Below are 10495 nucleotides of genomic sequence, written 5' to 3'. Positions count from 1 at the left end.
GAGAGATAGAAGAGAGAGAGGAGACAGAGAGAGATAGATAGAGGGAGAAAGAAATAGAAGAGAGAGAGAGATGAGGAGGAGAAAGAGAGGAGAGAGAAGAGAGAGAGAGAAGAGAGAGACAGGAGAGAGAGAGAGAGAAGAGAGGGAGGAGAGAGAGAGAGAAGAGAGAAAGAGAGAGACAGAAGAGAGGGAGTGAAGGAGAGAGACAGACAGATAAGAGAGAGAGGGGGGGGGGAGAGAGAGACAGAGAGAATGAGAATATTTCTGAGCCAGCCTGTAAATCTCAATGGTGAATTAAAGGTTTAACAGAGGCAGGGAGACTACCTCATGAATAAAGCAGCACGGTGGTCTGTTCTAGTGCCGGGATGAATGAATTTTTTATCACTCGGCTGTTAGTGCCTGGGCTTTTATCGATTTATCAGCGCCTTAAAGCTTGTGGGTTTTTTTAAAGCTTTCGAGGCTTTTTTCTTTCCTCCTACAGGATGGGGGGGGGACACACGACAGACAGATCTGCCTCACGGGGCAGAAAGGAGAAGCAGGGATCTCCGGGAAATGAAATATATATATATATATATAGATAGATAGATAGATAGATAGATAGATAGATAGATAGATAGATAGATAGATAGAGATAGAGATATAGATAGAGATAGAGATAGAGATAGATATAGATATAGATATAGATATAGAGATAGAGATATAGATATAGATATAGATAGATAGATAGATAGATAGATAGATAGATAGATAGATAGATAGAGATAGATAGATAGATAGATAGATAGATAGATAGATAGATAGATAGATAGATAGATAGATAGATAGATAGATAGATATAGATATAGATATAGATATAGATATAGATATAGATATAGATATAGATGATATAGATATAGATATAGATATAGATGATATAGATATAGATATAGATATAGATGATATAGATATAGATATAGATATAGATATAGATATAGATATAGATATAGATATAGATATAGATATAGATATAGATATAGATATAGATATAGATATAGATATAGATATAGATATAGATATAGATATAGATGATATAGATATAGATATAGATATAGATATAGATATAGATATAGATATTTAAAACTCCAAGGGTCTCCAGCAGCTAGCACTGATGTTCGCACCATCCAGCTTCAAGAGGCCTCCTTAGAAAGTTGCCCACCAATTTCTGATCTTCCTGCCCATTTCTGTGTTTCTGGCTCCCTCTCGGGCACCATCTGATCAGGTTTCCATGATGGGCATGGACTCATCCTTGGATGAAATGCCAACTAAGCGTTCCAGGACTGTTTTAAATAAAGTCCTCATGAATTGCATCCCGTTGCATCGCACCCAGATTTCGGACGCCACAATATTTTTTTTTACAAAAAAGATGTCGAGACTCTCGTCTGGGAAATATTTTTAAAAAGGCAGAATATTATATACTTCCCTGCATGAGAAAAGGAGAGGCATGTTTTTAAAGACAAAGAGCAGCTCCCTGCACCCCAGCAGATATTTGGTGGGATTCAGTCGGTTTGGTCAAACTGATAGTTCCCGTGAGAAGTTGGCCCCTTTCCTGTCCTATACTTCCCTGGTTTTTTTTTAAGCTCACGGGCGCTGACATAGAAGGTAAGTTTTTCAGCTTAAAATGGATGGTTTTTGCACAACCCGTGACTGCATCATCACTGGAGGCTTTTGCGAAGAGATTGCACATCTGTTCGTCTGGAATGGTATAGATTCTCCTTCCTGAGGACTAGAAGACCGCCAAGGTCTCTTTCAATTCTGTTATAACAAGAAGCTTCAAGAAGATGACAATGCAAAGGACTGCCAAGGGAATGGCATATTAATAGCCACGTAGTCACTAAGATTCAGAGCTCAACCCGCAGCCGTCTTCGTCTTGACCTACAGTAATACTCCCTGGCCTAATTTTGCTTCGGGAACTACCTTCCATGTGGAATGGAGCTACAGTTCCCCGGGGTTATTCTGGGGGAGCGGTGTTCCTGCGCTCAGGTGATTTCTTCTCCCCCCCTCCTCCCCCTCCTCTTTCTCCTTCCACCTGCCAAGTCGGTGACACTTAAATCTCATTAGCAGAATGAATTTGGGACAAGGCCTGTCAACCTTGTGCCCTAATTGGTTATTTATAGCAAAGGGGCTTCTTGGCCTTGATTTAACACCCATGTTTGTCTGGAAATTGATAGAGCTTGTCTTCCTTTATTAGGCGGGGTGACTAGATGATCGCTTTTGACAATGCTATTAGCAAAACTGTCTTCTGCTACTTTACACCGAACAGATGGGACCTCCGTTGCCCTTGCTTGAGGACTTGGAATAAGCCTTGTAAAGGTTTTCCCCTTCCTTCCCATCTCGATTTCTGCTCCCTTGGACAATGAGGTGGTCCAGATTTAGGTTGTCGTGCTCCCGTCGGAGCCTGAATTGGTGGAGGAAGCCTCGCCGGAACTGGAGCTGATGGAGATCGAGGCGGCGGCTTCGTTGGCATGTAGGGAGGAGCAGGCCAAGTCAGACCATGGCCTTTCAGGATTGGGATGCCTTGTAGGCAGGGAGGAATGGATGACCAAGAGAGGGTAAGCAGTGAACACGAGAGACAGAGCTCAGGTAATGAGCAAGGATCACCCCCTCCTGATCCTAGAGTGTGGAGAATGGAGAGAAGGTGAGAACAGCGCATTAACCTGGAAACTTGGGAGGAGAGTCCCCAGCTCCTCTTCACAAGGCACACCTGGGGACTGAGACTTAAGGAGATGCTATGGGGAGGGGCATTTGTCAGGAACAAATGCTGAATTCATGGAGTGTTGTGTGCCGTTGCTGACGTTTGAAGTTTCCTGGACTTCTTGCTTTCTTTCTGGCTTCCTGGCTTCCTTGCCTTGTTCCTTTGCTTCCTGGATTCATTGACTTATTCCCTTGCCCTGCTAGATTTCTTGCTTTGCAGTCATTGTGCTGTATTACTTACAGCCAGAGGCTGTTGGAGGTTTGTGTGTGTTTTTGAGTATGTGTGTGATCACTTTGCTCATTTTTTGTTCCAGAAACATGGGAACGTTTGGGGGAAAGCTGGAGCAATAAAGGGGCAGTTTGAATGATCAGCTGACTGTGTTGCCTTCGTGCCCTGCCCCAAGTCATCACATAGGTCCTCACTATCAGGTTCGGGCATTTGATGTCCGAAAATCCCTGTGCATTAGTTGCATCGAGAAGATCTGGTTTGAGATGGATCCTCAAACGCCGGACTGGTTTACCATATTTTGCAGGGCTCTAAAGCCACTATGGTTCGAAGCCGCTGAGATGACCTTGGAGAACTCGTCCGAAGCCCTCAAACCAACAACAAGATTTTAGAAGGATGAGCCCAGGGAGATGAGAGAAAAGAATCCGCTCCAAGGAGCAAAACTTCTTCCGAGGAAACCATGTTTTTGAAAATCGCTATCCTGAAATCAAAGTTGAGCGGACGGCCCTTGAAATCTGCATTTGTTTCAATACATAAAGCATTTGAAAAGAACATACAATTAGTTCGGCTACCAAGGAGCCAACTCGCAATTGCTCAGTTGGCTCTGGGAATTGGTTTCCCCTCCAGCATTCATGCTCAATGCAATCAGGAGCGGTGTTCCTTGGCCAGGTCCCTTTGCAGCTGGGCAGCATTGTCTCACACCCGTCTCTGGGCTCTAGGCTCGGAATTCCAAGGATATGGTTGGGAAGCACATGATAGCAATAGTACTTAGACTTATATACTGCTTTACAGTGCTTTTACAGCCCTCACTAAGTGGTGTATAGAGTCAGCCTCTTGCCCCCAACAATCTGGGTCCTCACTGTTTTTCAGTGCCGGTGTAACGGCGAACAGTTTCTAAACAAATGGCTGTAAGTTGAGGACTACTTATCAATCAGAATTTGTTGCGGACATCAAATCAAGAAAGCACACACAGATAACTGACGCAGCAGGATTCATTAACCTCTCTTTATAGACAGTATAATACCTAAGTAAATATACAACACCAACAGCTGGATCACAAGTGGAGGAGAGAATATGGTTTTGTTTCAGTTCAGAGTTGCAGAGAGATTCAGAGCTACAAAGGCAAGCCACGCCCAGGCTCCGAGCCGTCTGGCATGGCTCTCAGTCACCAAATAGTTCCCATTGGATGACCCAGTTGCCATGCCTGTTCATTGGCTGGCCTTGTTACCATGTCCTATTCCAGCCAGTCCCCAAGGCTGATCTGTTGCTATGTCCTATTCCAGTTCATGAATATTCTGACACTATCCACTGCTTCCACCATTAGATCCTTGGGACCATCATTCCCAGGGAACAGATCACGTTTTTCCCGATTTGTTCGTTTTCATAAGGATTCCAAAACCTCAATTTTTCACTCTGGAAAAGGCCGTTTCCTCCAAAAAATGAGGCCGATTCAGATGCTTAGCTAGCAGAAAGATGTTTCTTTTGTCTAGTCAAGAGTTTTGCTCACCTCATTCTTTCCTTAAGGCTACTAATAGTTATTCTTCATTTATCTTCCTAAATAAGCTGGGCCTTGCATCTTTATCCCGGCGTTAGCAGAAAAGCTTCAGATTAATTTCTCATGCTGGGAACCTCTAGGGTGAGTTTCAGCAGGAATGGATCATGGCCAGGGTTGGGCTGCTACAGGTTCGCCTAGGTTTGGGAGAACCTGTAGCTAACGTTATTGTTAGGAACATAATTCTAACGGTTGGGTTTGTGTGTTCTCCAACACAACTCTCACAACGCTTCGCTGAACGTACTCACTCTCCCAACGGGGAGCTTACCTAATATCATGTAAGCTGGTTCAGAGAACCTCCAAATCCCACCCCTGGCTGGCCCCTCCCACCCTGCCCCACCCCTCCCACCCCACCCCTCCCAGGAGTCTCCACACAGCCTGTTTTGGATGCGAGGTGAATGCAAGGCCCGTGCGGAGGCTTGGGGAGGGGGAAAACCGGGCTTCCCAGAAATTCCGGAAGGCCGGAAATGAGCCCGTTCCTGACTCTAGGGGGCGTTTGCTCATCTCTGTTTCAAAGCTGAAGAGCCAGCACTGCCCGAAGACGTCTCCGTGGTCATGTGGCCAGCATGACTAAATGCCAAAGGCACATGGAACGCTGTTCCCTTCCCACCAAAGGTGGTTCCTATTTTCCTACTTGCATTTTTTACGTGCATTCAAACTGTTAGCTGGGACAAGGAAGGGGAGCTGACTCCGTTAGGCAGCGCTAGGGATTTGAACCACTAAACTGCCAGCCTTTCTGATTGACAGGCTCAGCATCTTAGCCACTGAGCCACCGTGTCCCATATATATGTATGTATGTATGTATGTATGTATGTATGTATGTATACATACATACATACATACATACATACATACATATATTCCTCTTTTAATGACCCCATAATCCCTTGTGGGGTGGAGTCTGGGCAACTGAATGGAGCTGAATATTTACTGGCCAGTTGCCCTTCCTGTCGCCAATGCAGAGTGTTATTCAGCAGATCTATTCTCAGTGTGCCCAGAGAGAGAAATATCTTCCTTCAGCAGATCTTGCTCCGAACAATTGGCTAGGCTAGATGTCCTCTTTTGATATCTCTCTCTCTTCCCCCTCCTCCCTCCCCCCTCTCTCTCATACACACACACACACACACACACAGCAAACTTTTAACCAACAAATAACAAAAGCCTCCTGCAGCTCTTTAGAACAGTAAATTTAAAAAAATGCTTTTAGAAAATAGGAGCCCGTTAATAGAACATTTTGACAGCGTATTATATAGTTCCATTCAGCACTGTATTTACACATGAATATCTACTTGCCGAGTGGGAACGGTGGCGTTTATTCTAGATTACTCAACAGGGGTCAAAAAAAATGAGCAATAGGATGGGGGGGAGAGAGAAAGAAAGGAGGGATAATTATTTTGTTTCATAATGAAATTTCCTGAAAAACCCGCCCTCTCTCTCCCCCTTACAAATACAAATATTAGTAACAGAGTTAAAGAGTAACTTATTTGTCTACCACCACTCTTTAAATGTCAGGAGATTCCAAACAAGATTAATGATTGCCCTCTCCCAAAAAAATAAACAGAGCCAACGAAGCCAAGACTCGGGGAGATAATCTGCAAGCCTTCCTCGTTCAGGGAAATGAATTAAGCCAGAAAGGAAAGTCAGCAAATTTGGAAAGGTGTTTTTAGTCTGTTATAAATCAGCATCTTCCCCTAAATATCTTGGAACCTTTCAAGTTGAAGTAGACTTAACAAACCAAGATCCAATTTCCACCCTCCTAATACTTAAATCTTTGTGGGGTTCTTGGTGCTCTCTGAGCTTGATGGTTTTGTTGTGGACATTTTATTGCCCAACTAGGTAGCAATATCAGTGCTGAATGGAGCACATGATGTTACCTAGTTGGGCAATGAAACATCCGCATGAAAACCATCAAGCTCAGAGAGCACCAAGGACCTGACAGTTGTCCTCCTCGTCCTCCTCCTCCACACCCATAGCACCCTTCTGGAACGGATGATGTTACTTAGATGGGGAATAAAACACCTGCACGAAAACCACCAAGCTCAAGGACCCACAGCTCTCCTCCTCCTCCCCACCCCACAACCCCAACTCCTTTCTAGCACTGATGATGTTACTTAGTTAGGTAATGAGACAGTGGTGGGTTTCAAACTTTTTTGGAACCTCTTCTGTAGGTATGGCCTGCTTTCCGGGTCCACTGGTGGAACCTCTTCTAACCGGTTCGGTAGATTTGACGAACTGGTTCTACCGAATAGGTGCGAACTGGTAGGAACCCAACTCTGTAATGAGACATCTGCAAGAAAACTCAACCCCATGACTCAACCCCAAAGGCGCATGGAATTCTGTTCCCTTCCCAACAAAGGTGGTTCCTATTTTTCTATTTAAATTTTTTACATGCTTTTGAACTGCTAGGTTGGCAGAAGCTGGGAGGAGGAACGGGAGCTCCCTCCCGTTACATGGCGCTAGGGATTCGAACTGCCGAACTGCTGACCTTTCTGATTGACAAGCTCAGCGTCTTAGCCACTGAGCCACCACATCCCTTCTCTTCTATCACTACTTAAATCTCTGTTCCTATCTGAGCACGGCAGCCAGAGTCTAAGGCTACGTGTCCTTCCATTCTCCCCACAATGCCTGGCCATTTCGTGGGGCATCTGTTCAACGCCGCCTGGCCGTTTGGCTTACAAACCCAGAAACCTTTCTTAAGGCTCCTCCGTGGCCTCGTTTTGTCTTTCGGGAAAGCAAAATGTTTTTTTTTTTACAGCTTCTTCCCCTCAAACCATTCTTGATGCATTAACCTGTCTGCCCTTCGCACAAGATGTGCGCTTCACAGAGAAAACTCGGGTAAAAAGCTTTCCACAGAAAAGGGAAGGGCGGAAAAACACCACTCCCAAATGAAAACCAAGGAAGAAAGACTTCAACATGGCTGAACCTCCACTAATTTTTGAGCATAACCAGGGGTGGGATTGGAAAATTTTAGCAACCGGTTCTCTACCCGGTTGCTGGGTGGGTGTGGTCATGGGGGTGTGGCCTAGTTGGCTTCCTGCGTCACGACCAAGTGTGAAGTTTCCAAAAGATGACCTGATTAATTTACAAGCCTCGAGACAAAGTTCAAAAGAAATCCAGTCATTTATTAGGATCAACATTTTGGCACGTTCTTCTGCGGAGCCGAAACTGATTTCCGCTTTATGGCATCTGAACTTTACCCCTGTATCCCCTCACTTCTGTCTGTGTCATAAATCACATCCACCAACAAGGTGCTGCAGCAGGCTATGAACCTGTGCATTTCATACGCTAGCTGTAGAAATATGTGACCTGACTCTGGCCAAAGGTATGCATGGCATTATCCTCCCTTTTCTCTCTTTTTTTATGTCAACTTGATAATACTTATGGAAATGCTTTACAAGTTGACATCAAGTCAATTAACCACTAAGAGGGTCAAACGCCGGAGAGACTAAAACATATGAAGAACGGCTGCAGGACTAGGGTTGGGCTAGTCTAAAGAAAAGAAGAATGAGGAGCGACATGATAGTAGTCTTCCAGTATTTGAGGGTCTGCCCCAAACAAGAGGGGGTCAAATTATTCTCCAAAGCACCAGAGGGCAGGACAAGAAATAGTCCTTGGGAACCAATCCAGGAGAGAAGCAACCTGGAATTAAGGAGAAACTTCCTAACAGTGAGGACAATTAAGCAGAGGATCAGGTTGCCTTCAGACATTGTGGGTGCTCCATCCCTGGAAGATTTTAAGAAGAGACTGAACTGGTCCTTTGTCTGAAATGGTATGGGGTCTCCTGCTTGAGCAGGGGGCTGGACTAGAAGATCTCCAAGGTCTATTCTATTCTATTAATTCCCTATTTTATTCTCTTCTATTCATTCCCTCTTCTCTTCTACATTCCGTATTCTATTCTATTTCTATTCTATTCTACTCTATTCTGTTCTATTCTATTCTACATTCCCTATTCTATTCTATTCTATTCTATTCTATTCTGTTCTGTTCCGTTCTATTCTACTCTACTCTATATTCTATTCATTCCCTATTTTATTCTCTTCTATTCATTCCCTCTTCTCTTCTCTTCTCTTCTACATTCCCTATTCTATTCTATTCTACATTCCCTATTCTATTTTATTCTATTCTATTCTACTCTACTCTATTTTCTCTTCTCTTCTGTTCTATTCTACTCTACTCTATATTCTATTCATTCCCTATTCTCTTCTCTTCTACATTCCGTATTCTATTCTATTCTACATTCCCTATTCTATTCTATTCTATTCTATTCTACTCTACTCTACTTTCTATTCTGTTCTATTCTGTTCTATTCTACTCTACTCTATATTCTATTCATTCCCTATTCTCTTCTCTTCTACATTCCGTATTCTATTCTATTCTACATTCCCTATTCTATTCTATTCTATTCTATTCTACTCTACTCTACTCTACTTTCTATTCTGTTCTGTTCTATTCTACTCTACTCTATATTCTATTCATTCCCTATTTTATTCTCTTCTATTCATTCCCTATTCTCTTCTCTTCTCTTCTCTTCTACATTCCCTACTTTATTCTCGTCATTCCCTCTTCTCTTCTCTATTCTCTTCTATTCATTCCCTATTCTCTTCTCTTCTATTCCTTCCCTATGCTCTTCTCTTCTAATCACTGGAATAGCTTGCCTTCAGAAGTTGTGGATGCCCCAACAAGGGAAGTTTTGAAGAAAAATTGGACAACCATTTGTCCCGAATGGTATAGGGTCCCCTTCTAGAACTGGGGGTTGGACTAGAAGACCTCCAAGGTCCCTTCCAACGCTGTTCTTTGAGGTTCTGTGAGATTTGCACGCTCAAGCAAAAACAGAAAACTTCATATCGGCAGCCTTCCTTTCTACCGTAGCTCTTTAATTGAGCCCATTGGCAAAGTGGCTTCTAAAGCAAACTTCTCCCCTTCCCACCACAAATATCTTGGCCTGATTAATGACTGCAATAAAGTAGAAGGGAAAAAAACCCCAAAGACCCTCCTTCCCCTCCCACCCCCACCCCAGATCATATAGTATGGCTGTTTCTGGATCCGATAAGTAACTCCGTGAGTGTTTTTCCAGTAAATCTGAAAAGGATATTTGACTCCTAATTATGTAACCATAGCAGCAGCAGTAGCTCACTTGCTCTCTCCCTCTCTCTCCCCCCCCCCCCATAAATTATATATCTGAAATGGAGAAAGCCTAGAGCAACTTGGAGTGGGGTGGATTTTGATCTGGAAAAATATGTCCTCTCCTTCCAATTCTAGAACTGCCAGCAAGTCCTTCGGGCATAAAGAGGGAGAAAAATAATAATATTCCAGTTGGTGGATTCTCGCGCAAAGCAAAGTAGATCCCATAGATATTTTGCACAGCTTCTTCTCCAGTAACATTGTACTGCTAACCAGAGCAACAAAACCTTTGCCAGACCAATCCTCAAATACAGCTTGTCTGCCTGGAATCCACACTGTATATCGGGCATTAATACTATCGAGCGAGTCCAAAGGTATTTCACGAGAAGAGTCCTCTACTCCTCTACTCACAATAGGATCCCTTACACCACCAGGTTCGAAATTTTGGGCTTAAGACAACCTGGAACTATGCCGCCTTTGGTCGGAACTAACACAAAATTGTCTGTTACAACGTCCTACCTGTCAACGACTACTTCAGCTTCAACCGCAACAGGCAAACAATCGATACAAACTCAAGGTAAACTGCTCCAAACTCGGTTGCAGAAAATACGACTTCAGCAACAGAATGGTCAACGCCTGGAATGCTCTACCTGACTCCGTTGTTACTTCCTCTAATCCCCACAGCTTCAACCTTAAACTGTCTACCATGGACCTCACCCCATTCCTAAGAGGTTCGTAAAAGGGGTGTGCATAAGCGCACCAGCGTGCCTTCCATCCCTGTCCTACTGTCCCCATTTATTCATACCCATTTCCTATGTTCATGTCCATGTTTATACTTATATCTGTTATCTCGCACATGTTTGACA

The 10495-nt window shown here is 43.7% G+C and overlaps 1 protein-coding gene across 1 annotated transcript in view; it reads right to left on the bottom strand.

Annotated features, from left to right (window-relative positions):
* CACNA1B (calcium voltage-gated channel subunit alpha1 B) overlaps window positions 1–10495 on the bottom strand; it is a 186691-nt gene that overhangs the window by 133370 nt on the left and 42826 nt on the right. The window lies entirely within an intron of this gene.

Source organism: Thamnophis elegans, chromosome 16 (genome assembly GCF_009769535.1).
Source record: "Thamnophis elegans isolate rThaEle1 chromosome 16, rThaEle1.pri, whole genome shotgun sequence".
Classification (NCBI taxonomy): Eukaryota; Metazoa; Chordata; class Lepidosauria; order Squamata; family Colubridae; genus Thamnophis; species Thamnophis elegans.
This window is presented reverse-complemented; position numbering and strand designations above follow the sequence as displayed.